Source organism: Achroia grisella, unplaced genomic scaffold, assembly GCF_030625045.1.
Source record: "Achroia grisella isolate CSIRO2021 unplaced genomic scaffold, CSIRO_AGI_Agris_v1 utg1186, whole genome shotgun sequence".
Taxonomy (NCBI): Eukaryota; Metazoa; Arthropoda; class Insecta; order Lepidoptera; family Pyralidae; genus Achroia; species Achroia grisella.
Window position 1 is genome coordinate 1,110,592 of NW_026712592.1, and position 23,802 is coordinate 1,134,393.

The following is a 23,802-nucleotide window of genomic DNA, read 5'->3' on the forward strand; positions in this document are numbered from 1 at the left end:
TCACTAATAGTGATATATATATAATTTCATATGTGTCATTCATTCATAATTTAAGAGCGATGCTCTAATCGGTAAAGCTCTTGCACATGCATGTATAAAATTAAATATTTTTAAATTTATTTAATTACGTTTTATAATTATTAATTAAAAAAATAATTGATCATTTTTGTAGATAAAGTTTACAAATATAAATGAATAATATGTCCCTGATTTCATACGCATACATTTGTAAATGATGAATTATGCATCTTTATTATTATTAATAATAACATCTCAAGATAATTAAAACAACGCCATTTAGTCCCAAGCTAACTAAACACAGCTTGTGTTATGAGACAACTAGGCAACTGATATAAATAACATATATAAGTACATTTTCTTTACAACATAATACACATAGAAAACATCCAAACCGATACAAATAATTATACTCGTGAATATAAATATTACTACCGTGCGATATATCGAATCTATTTTTTATTATTTTTCTCATCTTATTTTAGTTGATATACTAATATGTTGACCCAAGTAAATATAACTATATTCTGCAACGAAATTGTTTTAATTGCCAAAGTCATTTTAACGCGAAACATTAATATACAAAACGAACAGGCAGACAGCTTTTTACCACCACACCATTTTATTATACGTAAAGATAAATAGATATAAGAAGATAATTACATTAAAGATATAAGTATTATTTGATGTTTATTGTCATTACCAGTGTAAGACGATTTCATCCATAATGAGTAGTATATTAATTTAATAACTCTATCAAATTAATTATTTAATTCAATAGACAAATAACATGATGAATTATTGAATAAAACCAATGAATAGATACAAATTGGTATTGAGTTTGAACGATAAAGCAAAATATTCTCATTAATAGGTAGATACCATTCTATTTTAGGGATGCTCCATGAAACTTCTATGAAGGAAATAATAAAAGCAAACACGTATATATATTAATACATGACAGTTAGATGAGCCTTATAGGCAAACTTAAGCTAGCTTATTATTATTTTTTCCAAATTCATCTGTATTTTCTAGATAAAGAATAGCCTATGTATTTTTTCTTTATACAATCTATTTTCAAATTATTTATTTTTTATTTTATTTATTCTTTAATGCACAATAAAATTTGTACAAAGGCGAGCTTAATGCCATATGGCGTTCTCCGCCAGCTAACCTTTAGGTATACAGCAAGCGTTGAGGGGCAGTTATGTCAAAAAACAATTACAAGGTTCCTAATAAATATTATATAATATATATGAAATGCAAATAAATATATACAAATTAAATGTCATTATGATATATTGCGAAAAGTAACAAACATACGGATAGACTCATGTCTGACGTGTGCACCCAAATAATAAAAAAATCTTATATTAGACTAGCACATCCACGACATATTTTTTCCAATCGGCTATCCAATACTAAATCAATTTTCAAAATCGATTCAGTACATTCATATCCTACAACCTCACAAACTTTACCTCTTTATAATATTAGTATAGATTAGATTCACATATCACGTTTGTATTGTGTGACTCGCAATGTCAGATAGCTTGACGTCACCGGAAATACCGGGAAACGACACCCTTCGTCCAAATTTCCTCCTTCATAAATGTCAGCAGATGGCCCATTGGTTCTATCACCACAAATGATGTAAAATTAATATAGTGCTGAGATTTTCACCGCTCATTTTGATATCAGGTTGGTTTTTACTCATACATATAATACATAATCATAATATGTACAGCATAACCATAACATTGGGATGACGGTCATTTTCTTCTATTTTTCTACTTCTAGTAATTTTTTTACTACGATGGTAGCAAATAAGCATATCTGATGGTAAATGGTCACCGTAGCCTATGGACGCCTCAGACATCAGAGACGTTATGTGCACGTAGCCAACCTTTAGAATACCCTATATACGCATTGTTTGTTCATGATAAATAAGAAGTATTTTATTAAATAAAAATACTTTAATCGTTATGAAACGGAGTAACACCACAAACTGAGTCACAAGGGTATCTTAAATTGCTTTAGAATTGGCAAAGATATCGCGTAACAAACAAAGAATAGAGATGAATTGACTTTCCCCCCTTTTTAAATATCCATTGAAAAATACAAATCACATTATTCTAAAATGTTTTTGTCGTCCCTAATTCGACCCATGAGGATTTAATGGACTAAATTATGGGATTGTATAGGAAATTATTGTGATGTAATGACGGCCTCGGTGGTCTAGCGGATTAGCATACCGCTTTACTTCCGATGGTCGCGGGTTCAATTCCTATCACGGTGCAAACATTTGTACTCTTGAATATGATTGTTTGTATGGGTCTTGTATATTACGTATGTATATTACAAAAAAAATCTAAGTATTTATATCAGTTATCTAGTACCCGTGTACCCCACATACGCTCTGTTTATAGTGGGACTAGACTAGATGTCGCTGCGTTAATTGTACAGAAAAAAAATGTTGTTTAGATGAACAGACGTGTCGATTTTTGTATACAGTACATAACAATGTATATCGCATATCATAGATATCTACCATACGAGCACATAAATTAGTGGGTGACTATATTACCACAGATAATATAATATTACATAATATTACTATACTGGTATGTAGCTATACTGAGTATTATATTGTACTACGTATTAATAATTTCAACTTAAAATAACATAGAATAGTTCACACGTACGCTCTTTCTAATAATTATGTAATACGAAAAACAGATTATAATTTTACAGAGGTAGATTTCGTAAATGCCTACAGGTACTTCAGTCTCAACTATTTCGACAGCTAAGCCATATGCTTTATAAAATGTGTCTTAAATTGTAGTGTGAGCACAACGTGCTCAATATTTTTTTTTTATATAGCGCAGTAGACAATCGAGCTCGCGGCGAGCACCTGCAACACCAGGGGAATTGCAAGTGCGTTGTCGGCCTTTTAAAAAGGAATAAGCTTTGGTTTTGAAGGTTTCAAACCATTCGAAAATACCATTGCTGGAAGGTGATTCCACAATGTCGTCGTGCATGGCAAAATGTTTCTAGAAAACCGCACTGTGGAGGACCGCTGTTCATCCAGATAATCAGGTCAATAATAATCCTGTAGTGTAAGAAATTATAACCACAATACCAATATTAGCAATACAAAATAAAGCAATATTATCGATACGAGGAAATATATTAACAATAAGGTAAAATAAGAAAGATTAAAGAGGGATAAGATAATGGGCTCACATAATTATTATCGGATTCTGTTCTATTGTAAGTACCGAAAATATTTGGATAATGTGTGATCGCCTTAATTATTTTGTTATGTGCTTGCATAATACCTATAACAAATTTGTATATTGTTAAAACACAATTGCATTGTTGTAGGATGAATAAATGATTATGACTATGATAATTATGAAAGTTACCCTTATAAGGGTTTACTTGTACTCCCACTAGGTTTTGGATAATATCCACTTTGTGAACAGATTTTAAAAGGCAGACAGTTCTCTATTTATGTTACTTTTTATGAAATGATTACCAAAATTTATATTATTCATGATTTTTTTATCGATAGTTGTCAGTCTTTTGAATATACTAAAAAATGAAAGTAATTTGTCTATGCCATATCAGCCAACTGCAAATCAAATTCTTTATAACTTACACATAGATTATGATTAAGGGTTTTCAGATTACGGGGAGATATTGGAGTGTAGAAGTGGAGTACGAAGGCATAACCTCTTAGTCCTTCAGAATATGAATGCATGAGAGGTTGGTACTGCGTCCGTCACATGATGACACGATTTTCATAGCGCTCTTCACGTATGTATATAGGCGACGGTTCCCAATTACAATGTGACATTCGGCATATGACTTATCTGACTATCCTATTAGGTATTACAATTATAAGCAATGTCGTAAATAATGTTATTAAAATGTTTATTTATCCTTTCATAATACCTAAACGACCCATATCCGCCAAATCTGCACCCGACACGGAACAGGATCGTTATAATTCTCTAACGAATTCAAAATTAATTGGGTTTCTTTGTAGATACGATCGTACGTAATTTGTTCAAACACAACGTTGTTATTTATCTAAATTATTAATTGATTGTGAAAAGTATCAAATAACGTAAAGGGAGGCATTAATTTCTATTGGAACGTAGTAGGCAGGTATAATGAAGGGAAAATTTGCACGTAAAGAGCAATAAGGTCGATCACGACCACGGCGTCAAACAAAGCTGTCGCCTCAAATTAAAGTTCATTGAGCGAAAGCCCGTGCGACCAGTTTCCAGTCACGTATTAAGAGCATTGCAATTTCATTTAAAATTTTTACCATTCGCCTCTCTGGGAGCTCTGTGGTAAGTAAGTAGTTTATTACGTACATAGGTGGCGGTAAAAATGCTTTGATGGGTCCTAGTATTATATATATACTTATTTCTAAAGTACTTGGCGACATTATACTTTATAAGGAACGTTGAGAGCTTTATAGTTCAGTTGTTACCTAACCTATTGCTACCACTTATTATGTACAGACATTATCTTGAGATCTGGTGTCCATTTGTGTAATTTGATATTTTTTACTAACTCTCTAATGATAGAAAATAAGTATAACAAATCACATTGATTCGAGATATAGCAGTAGATCTGACCTCTGTCCATTCATTATATAATATTTAAATATTCTCAGCAAAAAGTCAAGTTTTGCGTTCATCACAATATTGCATCTCCTTAAGTTCGGAAAACAATCGTAAGGACTATTAGTTAATATATACTAGTGATAACAGATAAATCTCGTTGTTATTAAGTACCTATTTCGCATGAAGTCTATTCTTGCAAATTTGTAATTTCATTGTTAAAGGAGTTGAGGGCTACTGAAAATAATGTTATTCGTGTTTCCGTTATTCAAAGGGCTTCAACCGACTTGAGGATTGTAGTTTATTGTTAATTTAGGACCTAAGTTACAACTTTTGAGATAATTAACACATACTCACTAGCCGAATGTCGGTAGTAGCTAATAAACTTAGTCGTTCTAATGCAGATTGGAATTTGTAACTGGTGTTTAAGGTTGTTCATACTAGAAGTACTTACTATATGTTTGGTGTTCTAAATTAAATTATTATAAGAGCATCACCTAGTGGTTTACTAACCTACTCAGATCGCAATGGCCGTGACTTCAAATCCGGCTGGCACCAACAATTTTGTTTGTCAATTCATATTACTGTCTGATTCTCTTGTGATGGTCAACACTGATGACGAATCAAAACGTCATCAGTGTTTGAAAAAATATATATTGCCTCTGACTTCATTATAATACCACCTGTACTATAAGTAAGTAATGAAGGTATAATATTACTAAATGTTATAAAAAATTATAAATATGACTGTGGATAAAAAAATTTTAGTAGCACAATCTATTATAATTTAAAAAAATGTTTCTAACATTGGTTGTGTACTATACAGATACTTAAATGACACACGTTAATGATTACAAATTCTCCGCCTCACGATGCCTAGTAATGTTAGTTTTGCGTAGTAAAAAGGAAATGCTGAAATTGCAGATATATCTTCATGCTATTTCTTTTGACTGTTTTCCAAAAGAAATATAAAAAATGTTAAAAGGAAAATTATGCATGGCATTCCTTATACAGACTGTTTCATTAATGTAGTTAATAATTATATTAAGGAGATAGTCTGTTTGAATAACATAAATAATACGTTTATTGAAATAGATTATATAATAGTAATTTATAAATATTCTCGTGGTGTAAGATTCAGTTACGGAACCAAACGATCGCGATGTTCTATATGTATACGTATAGACCACACTTTTGTTTTTATTTGCTTGGACCCATAATTCTATTATATCGTGTCGTTTTCATTTTATAAAACTGCTTACTACCTACTTTAATAAAAAATGAGGTATAAAATCAATAAATATTGCTCAAGTGACATTCTAATTACAAAAATAAAGTCTATCTTTCCTACGTCTTTTAATAAAGATAAACCAACTCGAGCTCATTTATAATATTTTAACAGACGTCGTTCATTATTACAAAATATCAACAGAGTTGCATACATGAAATCTCTGGAATATTTTAACGCAATGTGTTTAAACTTGTTTTTCGAGTGAATACACGCGAAAATTAAACTATTATGAAATTTTCAACAGAAAACACCTGGTACCCGTTCCGTTGGACGGGGATAAATTGCTTGAATATCGCTGTTCGTTATTTGTTTCCACCTTTGTTTGCATTTGTCAGCGAAAACACAAATAAGGATATTGTTTGTGGGAGGCAACCCCAATATTTGTATTGTTACACCTCATTGGAACTCATGAATCTTTTGTAGTACTCATCACAACGTTGACCTTTTATGTGGCCCCCAATTGGAATGATAATATGTCAATAATGTTTTACATATGTTATTTAATCGCAGGTATGGCACCTTTTATTCGTCCACATTAATAACATTATTCAATGCAAATTATACATTATATAATTTATATGCACGTTTACATTGTTCGTATTTCTAGTTGCTTATCATGTTACAAAATATGTATGTACAGTATTTGTATTGTTCCGATTTTCTGAACAGACAAGTAGTGTGATGCCGTATTAATTTTATATACCATATATTATTAAAATTAACTAATATCTACATGTCGCCCTAATTTAATTTTTACAAACAAATGAAAAGTGTACACACTTTTCCTTTGTTTGTAAAACTTAAATACATTTATTTATGTGTAAATTAACAAATGTATAGCACATGAAACGTCCATACATACTGTCTCGTAAGCTACATATAAATATTTATTATATAATATTGCAAATCGTAGTCTGTAACATTATATACAATATTTTTTTATATATATACGAATCATAAAAGTAAATTTTACTTATTCTTCATACTTCTTGATATCAGCATCGTTAATATCAGAAATGACGCTGTTATTATCGTAGGTACATTTAAAATAGGTGGACATCCCTTTATACTCAATCAATAAAATAATCATAACGAACCTTTCTGAAGTAATTCATCTTTAACTTTCGCTCACAATCTTGTACAAATACGTGTATTAAATGTTCATATTAGCGAATCGTTTTAAAATTATTTAATAATATACAATTTTTAGGTTCAAAGCCTCTTAAGTCTCAAGAGACGCTTTGCTTTCCTCTGCATGTTCAGCCACTTGTATAATAAGTAGATTATGTTCTGAGAAATTCAGTAATATGATAGCTACGGTTATCTTCTACAATCTGTATGTTATACATCGAATCAGGAAGCAATATTTTTCTTGTTATTATACTACTCGTATGTACAAATGAGATGTGATTTTTTATATATTGATTGATGGAATTTTTTCAACATTGAAATTAATACAGCTTTAATATTTATTACATACATAGGTAAACATTATATTTTGCTTTTTAAGGCTAAGTACTAATATTAGGTTACTTTTTTAGCTGTTTGCAAACTTACTATATATTACTGTGTAATATTATGTTATCTGTGATAATAGATAAACTTATTATATAGTACATAATCATCACCTAGAATACTCAGGTTTGCCTGTAAACTGTTACTTCTTACTTGAGATGTGGGTGTCGTTAATGTTTTTTTATAGTTATAATAGAATATGGATATAGTATTTATGTAAAGTCTACTTGTATCGGTATTTACATACATATATTGTCGTGGTATGCGTATTTATATAAAGGGCGAAATTTACAAGAAAGATTTTTTCTGTAAATTTAAAATATTATTTCACGTTTTTCATCCTCATTCCACAAAGATCTCATATATCCATAAGAATTCACCTGCGCAGATTACATGTACTCTTATTTATTTTTCTTTACAATCATACTGTCTCGTTGTTGTCTGATTTACATATATTATGTATCTATTTATGTTATAGAAAACACTATTGATAATAATTCGAGTCAATACTCAATTATATAGACAGGCTATTCTTAATAAATACTGTATATGTGGCAGGGAACTGTATTTTCGGCCGATCCCAGACCGAGCGTTTCGGATGCTAATACCGAACTTTTATTACCTGCATTAGAATATCGAGTATTCCTCTTTGGTCGGTCGAATACCGTAGTCATTACCATCTCATTTGTTTAGGGAGATCGTGAGAATTTTTTAAAATACCTCTTTATTAAATACCTAATAGGTATCTGACAATAAAACTTTAAAAATCACGTATTAGTGTGGGTAATGCGTGTATGTTATTATTGATCAATATCTAAAATATTGTTGAACGATGTACATGTTTTCAATCAACTGTTAACTGTAATTTTATGTTATCGTCTTTCGCGACAATTATTTTGACTTTCGGAAGTCTTCATCCCGGTGAGTGTAGCGCATTCGTTACACTGTAACAGTCTTACTGTAAACATTATTAGTGAAAAAATGAACAGAATGATATGAAAACATAATAATCATGAATACTCTTAATTGTTTTTATCATAGAAAATTCAGTCACATAAATGAACCCGCTACTGGTGACGTCTACTTATGTCATTGATAACGACGGTCCCACGCACCGGGATTGGCAAATTATATTTTTTCTAAGAAATGCTTAGTAATAGTACTCGTAGCTGTATTAATACTAGAATTGGTTCATAAATTACAGCTGGTTAATTAGGAATTATATTATATTGACATTGGGAATAACCAGTAATTAGACTACTACCATATATTTCTTACAATTAAAAGGATAAAAAAAATGAGATTAACAATAAAAAAACAAATAATCACTCAATTTACTTCAAGATAGATACTCATATGTAAGGTCCCAATGCGGCGGACTCGGTCCGCCAGCTAAGAAGGATAGAGTTAGAGGCCGGGAGTTGACTTTCGTAGTGTCCGCTCAGGCCATTCGAATGACCACCACTAGAATATTAACAGAACCTCACGACTCAGGCGCCAAAAGCGATTGGAGGATGTTGTGGGTAAATGGTAAGATGTTGTTAGTCGAGACAATGTATATTACAGATCATAATAGTCTAACAATATGTACATAAAAATATTGATCTATAAGATCAATATTTTTACTATATTACTAAATAACAATAGGAAAATGTAAGGTGAGGTGACACAGTTTAGACACTGTAGTGCTTAGTAGACGACATTGAATATGTCTTACTAGGCATTAGTAAATGCAATTATTATTTTGATGTATCTAGGTAACTGTGTCCCATAGAGGACACCATATTGTTTTTAAGCAGTAAGAGCCCAGCTGTACCCGACCAAAAAAAGATACATAAGCAGATCAAATTCCATTCTAAATCAGATTTTCTCTATTTATATTTATAAAAAGCTGCACACAATGCTAAAAATTGCATCATTCCTTTTACAATATAGGTCATTTATAGAGTTGCAACAAGCAAGTTGTTCAAACAGATAGAGAGCTATGTCCAGAGGCTGTCAGTAACACCACAAAGCTTTATAGGTACTTCGTACTTTATATACCTTTCAATGAAAAGGTTCTCGTAGACCCTTTTATATATACTATAAATAATCGTGTTGTATAAAATGTTCGTGAAATTGTACTCCTACATTTGTATATTAAATTACAATTTTACAAATACGATGAGATTATATATATATATCATTAATTATTAATTAATTCAGCTCTATATTTTAGTTTATATTTAATTGTAATTATCAACTCGTATTAAAATAAAACAATGTTTTCTATGTACTGTATAGAGAAACCATTAGGGATCATCGTTTAAACAGAACTGAGTTTATTGATATGTTTTAATTATCAAATTAATTCATATAGTAATATTCCAGAGAAGTTCGTATTCAAATAGAATAGAATAGAAAAATAAAAATAATTTTTATTCAAATAAACTTAATGCACTTTTGAATAGTCAACAATTTTTTTTAATCTACCGCTTATTCGGATAGCTGTCTCATCACAAGAAGAATAAGCAGGAAACTTGTGTGTAACTATAAATTATTCTAGAATACTTTTATGTTTAACTAGCGTTTCGAGGATATTTATTTATGGTCTAATTTCGACATGGTTATAGGCGATATTATGTAAAGTAATAACAATAAACTTGTGACTAATATAAGTAAGTAAAATAATGAAATAAACTATTCGATATATATAATAATCGATGTTAGTAATTTTTACTTATATTTTAAAATTATAAACCAATAATTTTCAGACGATTAATCGAGTTTTGCCAAATAAAGTTTCATTCCTATATGTAATTTTCACATCTCAGAACAATTCAAATCCAAGCATAAATTTTTTAAATGGAAATAAATTTTAAATGGAAATTCTAAGGACTCAAAGCGTATATATTTACATGTATGCCGCAATTTCCTTACACCCGTCGATAGCTTCAAGGGAAGATTCTCTTCATTTCTTATAAGAGCTTTTAGTGAGGTTGTGTTTGCGATGGGGTAAATCTTGCGTTTCGGGCACATCCGGCGTGTGACACGCCCTTTACATTAGCCTCGTTGAACTACTGCACAATAACTTTACCGTTTACCCTTATTCCTTATACGCACTCGAATAAATAGTTTATGTTAGCGGCAAAATTGTGACAGGTTTGTAAAAGAAATATGATTGTTGTTACATGTGAGACGAACTTTTTACCACTCCATGGATTCATTCACCTTGAGGGTGCCAGGTTCATCGTGTGGCAAAGAGGGAAACTCCGAGCAGTTTCCGAGACTTTTGACTTGAGTGTAAGTTTAAGGATCCCCTTTACCGACGTACGTCAATACATACTATCACCACAGATAACATAATATTACATACTATCACCAAATCTGATAGGTTTGCATTTTTGTATACACCTTTAGATACACGTAAATAAAGTAATGTTCTAAAGTCACTACTACAATGATTGATTTTTGAGATGTTGTCTTACGAATTGAAGAAATTTATGACCTCTACATATAACAAAATCATAAATTCGTGAGGAGGTAGAAACTGTTTCCAACTGTTATATACCCATACTATATTATGGTATCACTTAAAAACACCTGGAAGAATTAGAATAAAATATCACAGAATATATTGTTTAAATATAGCAGATAAGCTAAAGAGATATGAGAAAAATGGGGAGGTAGAAGGGATATATTTAATTTTGTGTTTTATGTAACAAATATTTTCATTAATCGATCTAAAATATTATTAAATAATTTGTTACTAAAACAATAGATGAGGTTTGTTTTTTGTGTGATGCTTTATTTTTTGTTGTCGTTTTATTTTCGACAATAGATAGATCGATAGATGTGCAATTTGTACAATAATATAAACGCGCATGAAATCGCGGTCACCCTTATTTAAAACTAAATCAGATGGATATAATAGTAAAAAGGAAAGGTGAAAAGTAATAAGCCCAAATATATTATTTTCAGTTAAAACATATTAACGGACCTGAATGTATCAGCTATTTTAAAATGTTTGTTGTGTTCAACTTAAAATCCAGAATCCGATTTTTTAAACATATCAGCAAGCAGAATAAATTTGATCCCAACATTCAACATATACATTTTACGAGAGAATTGAAATATCGTTAATTGATATAACATATACCTACTGGAAATGCATAAATATAATGTACGTATATATGTATAATGTATGTACAGCTATACATTTAATAAAAATCTTACTGATCACTATCTACTAATGATAGATATGAGAAAACATTATATTAGGGCCATACTTTATATAGAAATAGTAATACCGAAAATAAATCATTAATAATTTTTTTAGTTAGTCTCTGTGTTTATGTTGGCTAAATTTAGATACTTAACCGATTTGGGTGCTGTAACTACTTCGTATGTATCGCAGCAATCTTTAATTAAAATAATATGTTTGTTTTAATGCAAATAAAAAAACCGTATTTTATTTAACCATAACCAACAAACAAATATATGTATACTTATACAAAAAAACGCTAGTGAGTTTTATTGTATGAGTATAAATATCTTTGTTTGTATATTGTTATAAATGATTCAGTAATTTGACTACTTCTAAATAAGAAAGGCTAAATAAGCAGCAAATTGCCTCGATTAGTTTCAATAAAATTTATCAGATCCGAACTCATTGGCATTACAATACAATTTTAAACAGAGGAGAGAGTTAGAACCCGCGACCATCGAAAATAAAGCGGTATGCTAAACCGCTAAACCAACGAGACCGTCAAATATAAAAACCCTTTTTTGACATCGGGTAAAAGTTGCATCTTCCAAAAGTGCTAAATATAAATCTATTTGAATAAAGAATTTTCTGTTCTATTTTATCTTCTGAATGCACTATTCTCTATACAAGCGTCAGTTTTGAACACAAATGACGATAAATCTCTCCAACTATGGTTATAAAACAACAAACAGCCATTTGTAGTACTATTGTTATTGTATTTCGTCGTTTGCCACATCGCAAGGGAGAATAATATATCATGTGAACAAATGTTCATTAAATTTATTATAAATTTACAATCACGTCTGTAATCTTATACAGTGTAGTCAGAGGCATTCCCAATAAAAAGAAAATACATTCCAGAAAGGATTATTCACGTAACTGGAAGGAATACTCACACATATAACGACGGTTGCAATTTTCATCGCCTGATAGTGAGTGGCCACCGTCATTATATACATGAAAAGTTTGTTTATATATATATATATGCTCTCATTATCTACATATACCTGCCATTCCCGAGATATTTATCTACTTATTTTAATTGCTCTCATATATTTAAGACACTGCCGTTTTTGGTATTGATTCGCCGCATGAGAAAGGTAATTATTTCCAGATTTATTCAAATCTTTGAAATCCCCAGCAAAGGTAATTTCTTCCCAAGGAAATATACTGAACAAATCGGTATTTTTCCAATAGATATCTACTATAAAATCTATTCAAATTAAGTGTTGTTTATTCAGGTTGAACGTAATTTCCCAATTGTAAAGTTAGTACTTTATATTACCTACAGGAAAATCTCAACAAAGTCTATAATTGAAATTCAAAAAGAAAAAGTCTGTGTGAAAGTTAAATTTAATTGTAATATTAAAACTGTAAGTTAATTCTTTTAAGAAAGATATATATCATAAAAAACAACTTGCTTAAATATGGCATCACCAGCCGGCACCTGTATCTACTGAAATATCTGAATGTCTAGTATTGCATCTGACTATTCCATCTAGTATCAGAGTAGTGACAGTATTTTTTAATCTAAATATATAACTCACTAACAATAACCTAAAATATGATCATACATAACATAACTCGTTACGTGATCTTTCATATTAGTTAAAATGCCTGATATAATATTTAAATGTATTTATACATCAATGTTTTCAAGTACCCTGACCACAAGATAAATTCTCCTTCCTTGAACTGGTTAAATGCCAAATCACTTTAATTAAGTAATTATTAAAAAAATAACATGATCTTATAATTGGGAAACGTAAATTCTTTCGTTATCTCAGTGAATTCACTAATCAGGGAAACAGCTGGGCCATCAAAACGAGACAGTTCATCGTTAGCACTGGCACCAATAGTTTTTAATTCCTTCCCTCATTTATATTTTCTATTTTTTTACATTTTATTGCAACAAAAGTAAGTCATAAAAAATATAAATACCTATTTATAATAATTTAGTTTTTATTTAAAAGAAATTACTTCCTTTGGGTAGAGGAGAGAAGATAGAAAGTTATTTAATGTTTGACATGATCAAGTTGTCCATTTAGACCTAAATTTTGTTAATTTAGGTCTAAATGGACGAGTAGTGAATTAAATTTCAGCTTATATTTTAGAAACTGAATAACCTTCAATACAGAAATTTTATTATAAACGAAATCTATTCAACTAATACAATAAATTTAAATTAAAACTATTAAGAATAATACAAAAGAAATAGTAATAATGTAGAAACTAAATCGAAAATTAGAATAAACATGAGGAAGTTTCGTAGAGTAGAAGTGTTTGTATGTGCCTAGTGTGAATGTTAGATTATACGTGGGAGTAACTGTGGGTGCTTTTGAAATTTCAAGCAATTAAAATGTCAAACAAGCTAATAGCTTGTCGGATGGTAACTGGGAGATCTAATATACAAACATCACGTATCCCCAAACTCCTCCGAAACGACTTTACCCATTTTTTTTAGATTTCGTGTGCATATCTGAAAGGATTGAGCCAATCGTCCAATATTAATTTTTAATACCTCTGAATGATAACAGTTACCCATCCCTACATGTTTTTGTTTGTTGACATTTTTTATACTATATGTATTTTAATGCCAATTCGTAATAAAATAAAAAATGTCAACAAACAAACAAGTTCAAGGTCAACCCTAAATTTTTACTCTTCTACCATCAACCCCTATTTTTTAATAGCAATATTAGTTTTAAATTTATATGGCAAAACAACGTTCAAGTTATACACTTTAATATAACAAATCTAATGTTATTGAGATCTTATTCTTCTGACGACAGTATTTTATTGAAGAAATATTGGTATTTCGATTCGTGTCTAATAAATCTTCTAGGGACAGAAAAAACCTCGGACGATTTGTCAGGGAGAACAAATAAATGTCTGTTAAACATATTTGTATTGCCTTCACATATCCGCGGATCATGATTGCCTGGGCAATATTAAGTAGACAATAAAAGATATAATATTGTATTAGGCTTCTTGTAATATCTATATGGTATATATTATAATATTTTGAACACTCGTAAGTATAACTATTGATTAGGCAGTTCGTTAAATTGTCCTCCACATACATACCTATCATTTACTAGGCTTAGATAGGCTTCAAATAGTTATATTCCATCGGTCACCTATTGGCTGAATATTTTATGAGTATTTGTTGCCACGCAGTGCTAGACTATACAAATAAGTGGAAGGATTCACTGTAGAGTCGTTTAAGTTCCCTCATGTAGTGGTTATTTACACGCCGCTACTCCAACTATGTAGTAGATATATGTTGCATAGAGAATCACCTTTATTTAGTTTATCTCTTCACTCAACCCAAAGCTTGTTATTGTGTAGCCAAGTAGCGTAAAATAATTTACTTGACATAAGATTTAATTATCTATTACCAATATTACAAATGCGAAAAGGATGTTTATCTGTTTGTAAACTTTTCACAATTCAACGGTTCTTGTTGTGAAGATAAATTGAATCGTATTCAACAATTCACAAAGTGTCATCTAGTTTAAAGCTAAACCGATATTTTATTTTTGTAAAATAAAATAGGTATTTTTGTATTAAATTACCTAATAATGTGTATATTAGTACTGAAACCGTTTAAGATTAAATATTCACAATTGTCTTGAAGTAGTCTACAAATTCCACAGGTTTATTCATGATTATGTTCGTAAGAAGGACAAAGGCGAACAAATAGCTGTAATTTCACTAATTATAACAACAAAGGAAACAAATTATTTTTCTAAAAAACGTTGTTAGCGTATTAAATTCCGGAGCTTTTGTGAAAAGTTCTATAATGCGACGAAATACGACCTTTATCCTGACGAGCGTGACCCGATGACCCAAATGGTTGATGGCTCTATACCTCAATTTGCAATGTAATAGGTGCTCATATAAAACTTTACATTAGAGTCACCATTACAAAAGCAAATGATGTATAATTTTACGGGTGATGTATTTTTTTACTTATAATTTCAATAAAAAAGATGTGAATAATGATTTCAAAAGCACCATACAAACCAATTTTATTGGTATACTGTATAGAGTTTATACAAATAGGAGCGAGATATATACCAGTAAAATCTCTCTATAACCTGTTGAAATATATTGCCTGCTCAGGGCGGCAGTAAGTTCTATATTTATTTATTGAAGATTAGTTCCTTACCACACTTAAGGTTAATCTAAAGCGTGAGTAAATACATAATAACAAATAACGGAACTACATAAAAAGCAATACTCAATAAGTAAAATAGTAATCCAAACAGGTATCGCTATGGGACGTTTAAGGAACAGCGACTCAGAGCGGTTGAATTGTCTATTCTAAAATTCAGAAACAAGTTATAGTGCACTATTAGATTGAACCTCCGTCTTACCTCTAATGTGTTAATGCTTAACATACCGGACATAAGTAGTGACAGATATAAAAAGGGATATATCCATACAGTTTATTATATAAGCGTCGAGCAAATTTTCTCTGAACTCGTTACATTGTGCTATAATTTGTATCCCTAATATTTAAATTGAATTTCTGAATGCTGCGTACAAATTTATAATACAAACAATAATTACGCCTCTGTTACTAAGTCTATAATAGAACAGTGGGTATCCGAAGGTTCATAACAAATTTGTTTAAGCAGAGAGAGTAACACGAGTAGTTGAGTTGAGTGTTGATGTATATCACAAATTAACCTCTTAAACCTACACCCATACCACAAGTCTCGGGATCTATTCGAAGTTTCCCTAGCATGCGATGGACTCGGTTCCCAAATGGTGAATCCATGGAATGCTAAGTAGTTCATCTACCGTATAGTTTTTATTTAACAATGCTTACCCATACTAACAGTATATCATAAATTCGAAACTGTCTATTTGTTAGTAATTTTTACTTGTCTAAATGGATCACATTGAATTTCATAATGGTGTATTATAGATTTATTTTATAACGAGAACGGACAGAAGATATATTTTGTTTAAAAAAATAATCTGAAAACGCATAAAATGAAAAACTTTGTGCAGACGAAGTTATGGGTAATAGCTAATTGTATATAGATACATGTACAATTTAAATAACTTTAAATATACTGGCAATAAAAACTCCTTTACTTGAATTCTTAATCAACATAAATTTTGTTGCAGTAGACAAAGATTTTAGTCTCAACGTCTCTGAGAAGAAGTAATTTGTTGCGGTATGCAGTTGTTATTAGGTACCTGCCAGACCAACAACTATTATTTATATATAATACGCAACTAAATGCAATAAACATTTATTATCAATTTGAGGATAATATCATTATTAAGTATTATACGTAAATGTATTTAATAATAATATTTAAAAAATACTATATCTGTTGGTATATTGAAAGAGTAGCCCGTGGGTAAAACATGGGTTAAAGTAAAAGAACAGAGAATATGAGCTACAACTCAGGACAGGTAGGTTTAGACTAAGAGAATAACAAAAGTAATGTCATAAATTTCACGAATGCATTCGAACAACGAAAAAATGCACTGAAAAATTCTTACAATGCTCTTATCATATTTTCGGTGCTCACAGAAATTTGAAGTGTTGAAGGAGAATAAGTATTCTTTTGTTTGTTTTATTGAGGTTGATATTGTAATTTAAATTTTTAACACTTTCTTCAATTTCTTAATACAAAGTATTGTCCTTAATTATTTATAATATAAACTACTACTACATATTTGAGAGCATCGGGACTTAGTACTTTATTTCACTGTTTTACATCCAATTATTCTAGAGTTGAAATCTGGCCGACATAAAAAACACACTACAGCTACTGCCGTTTCATGTTTCATTCAAATATATTCGGATTGTGGTCAGGTAGCTGTTAGGTTAACTACACAATATTGATAGGTGACAGAGCTCTGATTACCGCACATCGGATAATACTCAAAAATGCTATGTTTGATTCAAATATACTCGAGCTGTGTTGTGGAATCCACATATCGATGATCGATCTTTCAATTGACAGTGGCTCAGACTGCCCTATATTAGATAACTTTTGTGAAGGATTGTATAATAAATATGCACGCATGTTAGTAATTTTCTATCACGACACACCATGATACTTTGTTTTAAATTTACTGCAAATTGGACGCATTGCACGTCGAGCGCGTAAAAACGACGTAAATCGCTTTATGTCCGTATGATGCAACGTTATTACTGTCACATATACAAGTGTATTTAAAACTATAAAAATCCTTCGATGTGTGATAAAATGTTTAGTAGCTACTGAAATGGAGGTGTTTATTGACAATATACACTAGTGTTATACGTGCAAGTACATTATCATGGATTTATCATGCATTCTTATAATCCTTATTATTGTGCAAATGCGAAAGTACATATGTCCGCCTATCTGTTTGTTATTTTACATATTATTGAACGGGATATTTACAGTATAATATTACTGATAAGATCTTGACATTTGGACGATATTGCCCAGTAAACAACCGCTGAGAACGATTTGTATCTCTTTGTTTCCATTGTCACGGGCAAACCTCCGAAACAATTTTGATGTATTTTAATATGTAGGTATAATAAGGTAATAAATTTTGCTTTGTCGAAGGGCTTTGTGTTTTGCGATAATAAATTCTTATTAAGTTAAGAATAAAATATAGGATGAAGGTATGAGGAATTAATAATTTTTCAATCAATTATATTAAATTATAGGTAATAAAAAAAATACTATCCTAAGTTGTAATATTTCGTAGACGATGTCGCTGGCAACAACTAGTATGTAAAATATTATCCATCCTCACTAATATTATAAATATAAAATATCACGACTAAATAGACTTTAATAAAATCTGACTTGAAGAAAGATTGTATCAAGAGATAGTATATACATACTCTAATTTTAATATTAAAAAATAAACAATATTAATAATAGATGTGAAATAGAATATGAAAGTTTGTTTAGACGAGGTTACGTTTAACAACTAGTATTTTTTAAAGAAATCATTACTTCTCCATAAAATATAACATAAAGAACTTTGTCAAAGGGTAACGCATTGTTTATTGGATGGAAAATTGTCAAATCGCGTGTCGCTGGCCATTGCAAATAAAAAGATCTGATATGATTTAAAACTCTGGGCTTAATATAGCTTTTGATAAAGCTGTTTTTTATAGATCCACAGTAAAAGTTATTTGAGTAGACTTAATTTAATTTGTTGAATCAACGCATGAATGAACTATACTATAACTTTCATATATAGCGACTTAATTTTGACGCGGTCATTATTTATACGCATAATTAATAAATCACGGAATCTTACCCATTATATTTTTATTGAATTCCGGGTAAGTTTACCCGTGATCAAAGCCGTTAAAACACTGCCGAAATATCGAGAACTCAATAAAAATAACACGTGGTAAGATCCCGTAATTTACTAATTATACGTATAAATATTCCATCCATTCCAATTAACTGACTCATTGTCAAAATTGGCTAGAATAATTGTATATAGCTAACTACTAATTGAATAGAGTTATATTTCCAAGTAAACAAAATACTAATTTTTAGTGAGGTAAGTCGCTATTAAAAGCTATAGTGCACACAGTACCTATTATTAATAAAATTATTTGAATGGAAGCCTCAATATTTAAAACTACCTTAAAAGATAGTGACAAATAACTTCTAAAGCGAAGTGGAAATCTATGCTGTCAAAGAACTATGCTGTATAAAGAACTGAACTTCGTAATATGAAAAATGACATCAAACGAACGCTACCCTCCAATCGGATTGTGAAAATCTTTTATATTTTTTACAATGTGATGCTTTGTCTGTATTAGCTTTTCATCACTATGCAATTTTAATAAAGTTCATAACAATATTTTAATATCGTCTATAGTCATTTGTAAAGTCATTGCTTTATTAAATTCCGATTGGATAAGCAATTTGGTAAAGTTTTTATTGGTTTAATTTTTTAAGGTTAGCTTAATTGAATAATGCACTTTCGTTTATAATTTTGAATTATTGAATTCACACATTTGGTAAATAAAATAATCATAAGAATTTTTTTATTTCTTTGTATTTGTATATAAAATAGCAAAGACGTGAGGCGTCGATCGACCAATGAAAAAATATGTGTGTATAAAGAAACTTTACAAAAAACCATTGCAAATAGCAATAATTGGCATATAAGGGTAATGAAATTTTTAATAAGCGATTTACAATCCTATTAAGTAATTAATATTTCTTTATTTATTGTTGTTGTTTGATCAACCATCAATAGAGGGGGATCTTCAAATATAAACACATACATAGTTTCCAGTTTACCTGGGGTGGGAGTCTCCTTGTACATCTGCAACTCTGTCCTGGATTGTCTGCGTAGCAAAATTATCCTGCCTCTATCTTTGGTATCTTGAGTATTATAAAATTAAATTATCACTAAGTACTACTGAACTTACTGATTGTAATTCGTTTTATATATATCTATCAGTTAAACACGAGTTAAGAGAATGTTTGGTATAAGTTTAAATAGTTCGCCATTAACTAATTAAACTTTGATCAAACATTCACAAAAGCTTAAGGTGTTAAATGCTCTGCATATAGCTTCAAATAGTACTAAGCAAATTGAACAATATGCCAAAGTACTTAAGTAATACTGCGGTAGCTCGACCAGAGGTGCATGTAATCCCAACTCCTGTCTGGTTCCGAAAACTTTAATTCGCTAAACCTGGAACAATCCACTGGAGAATCCCTGTTCAATTCCAGTAAATGGTTGCTTTGCCCATAGCTTACATAGAATTAAGATGTCGGAGACACACTTGTTAGGTATTTAAATATCAAACATTTTTAATTTAATATTTTTTTGTTTGAATTGCGTAGTAATTCTAAAATTGTAGATTGTGATTAACCTCTATTTTACGAACTTTTAATATGTTGTAAGATAAGAAAATAACGGTTTTATTTATATGGACAAACTTATTGGATATATATATTTGTATAAATATTTCTGTTTTAAAGAGATAGGCGAAATAAAATGCACGCATTGGTAATTCTATATACAAGATGATGGTAACTACGAGTATAGAACTAAGGCTGGGTTGAAAGATAGCAGAGAGGGAGATGAACTTTCTAAAAATCTTTTATCTTTAGAAAGTTCAGCTCCCTCTCTGCCTAGCCTCTTCCCATTTCATTTGGGGCGGCTCTCCTAGTTCTTGTTCACCATGCACGTCTGTCCCGGGTCGTCAAGTCGTTTATTTCAGTTTTTTTTAGGTGGATATTGGTAATGGAAGTTAGTAGGTCATCCTCGTCTCTTTAGACGGGTGTTAAGATTCCGGATAATATTTTTTTACATTTTTTATGTAATTGGAATGACGAGCACAGAGGTCGTCCCAACTAAGTAAGTGGTAACTGTTGCTTAAAGATTACCAAAATGGATAATCACTTTATCATGTGACGCCAAGATATCGCTTATGCAATACCAGTAAGGGGGAACTTAGATATTATGAACATGATGCATTTATATCATAATATTATACTGTTTACTCTCTTCACCCAACACAGTTTACAAAGGAAGTTTCTTAGTAGGCGAAACTAAGGTGTTGACGAATGACTGTTTTAAAACCTACCTCGGTATTTTGTTTTAATATTATTTGTTTATCAAACATTCCTTAAGATATAAAAATAGTTATTTATCTAAATTTCGCTTTTATATTCCTTGTAAGCTGTCTTAGGTACACATTCTTACCTACATAGCCCATAGTTTCAAGACGTTTTATTCTTTGATACCTGAAGTGTTCAACTAGTGTGAATCGAAACGTCTGTTGTCAACATAATATGCATGATTCCAACAGTAACACTTCGAAGATGTTGCTATTTTAATTTATACAAATTTAGTTTCCTAATAAATATTTTAACTAGTCGTTTACAACGACTTTGTCTGCTTTTATTGCGAAAAGTATCTATATCCGTCCCTGAGATAGTCTATCTTAATGCCTCATTCATATCTGTTCAGGTGTTACGTATGGTTCCTCGTAAACTATATTAGTAATATACGTTCAACCGTTTAATTGTGAAGACGATACAGATGGACAGACATACTTTTACAAAAATAATGTTTTCAATTATTAGTTTTTATAATCAAAATTGTATTTAATTTGATTAGATGTATAGTATACATACTTTGAAAGAATTATGATGATATTAATTATAATAGTAATACCATAATACCATCAATGAAAAGAATATGAAAGAATGAAATTTTATAATTACGTTGTTGATATAGGTAATTAGTATCACAAACGATAAGATTAATTAATGCCACAGGAATGCTGTCTACCTCATCCCTTTTGCTCCACGGCAATGCAAAACTAACACATTATTGTATCAAAGATTTATGAACCGCTTAAAATTGTCAAACTTGAGATAAACAGGCATATTTCTGAAAGCTGGTAGCAGCTGAAATACCACAACAGTAATATATAGTAACAGATTATTACATATTTCGTATTTGCGACAATCTGAATCTGAACACAGAAATTGAATTGGCGGCGAGCGTCGTCAGCTCGTTTTGAGTTTCGTTCTCTTCCTACAACTAACATCAACTAACGAAACTTCTCTCTAACTAAAATTTTATAGTGCAGAGCATGATAGATTGTTCTTGCATATCTGTAATGAATTGAACGGTGCAAATTGGATTGTTCGACCAAGCGCACACTATCAAAATTGATATAGCTGTTTGTTCACTCAGACAAATTTCTGGTGTCAGCTTCTTTTCTTATTTTATGTTCTTTTTGTAGATGTCTGAATACTTCAATTTTAAGAAGAAAAGCACAGTAAGTGCCTTTTAATTAATTTGTCAAGACTATGAGTAAATTCAGGAAACATTCTAGAAATTGATAGTTCATACTATCATTTTACAACAGTCACGTAAATACGCTTTAATAAGTTATAATTATACTAGCTCACCCTGCAAACGTTGTTTTGCAATATAAATCAAAATCGCTATTAAAAAGTAGGGGTTTATAATAGAAGAGTGAAAGACTAGGATTATATGTATTTGTCATGCCACATTATAAAAAGAAATTAGGGCTGGACAACCTTCATTATTTAGGGATATGAAAAATAGGTAATAGCCGATTCTCAGACCTATTGAATATGGATATACTATAAAATTAAAAAAATCAATTAAGCCGTTTCAGAGGTGTACTAACATTGTGACACGAGAATTTTATATATAAGAATACTGCTTATTGAAACTACAAGTATAAAATACAAAATACATAACATCTTATCTTATATTTAGAATATATGGCATCCGTTTGGTTTTAGTATCAAATTTAGTAGCGTAGATGAGAAAATATCATTATGGTACATAATACCATTACTATGATTTATGCTAATAATAAGTCGAGAATATTGTTACTAACACATATGCAACTGGATACTCATTGCGGCCTTGTTTACCAGGTTGTTAATTTTAATGCATGGTTGTGACATTTCAAACACCACAAATTCAATTGTGTGCTTGAACACAGATAAACTGATTGTAGATAAATAATCTAAACCTTCTTGTTTTCTATTGTTTTGTATTTCTTTTTCGAATATTATATTTTGTGACTGTACGTGCGTGTGAATAATTTGTTTAGACATTATAGCAATTGAGCAATTAAGTAATTGATTTTTTAGTAAAAACTATTCTAATCTATTTTTCTCAGATACATTGATAACACTTCATATTTAGTGTTCGTCCCAAAAAAATGAAACTGAATTGTTTTCATCGATCAATTAGATAGTATTTACTTTTAAGAATGTATCATTGACTTCGTCATTATTTTTCATACATGCTTGTCAAATCTATAAATTAACAGAGAGCAGACATCAGAACTCAACTCTATAAAGTTGTATTCGTAAAATCATATTATAGATTGACCACTATAAATAGATTAAATCAAATTAATATTTGACACTCAGTACCGTAAGTCTATTACCGCGCATATTAACAATTTAACATTTAACACAGGGTAGACATACAATAATAACACAAATAATTATATTTTTTATGGATTTGGAATGCAAACAAGGTGATGATCTACCTAATTATAATAGGCAACGTAA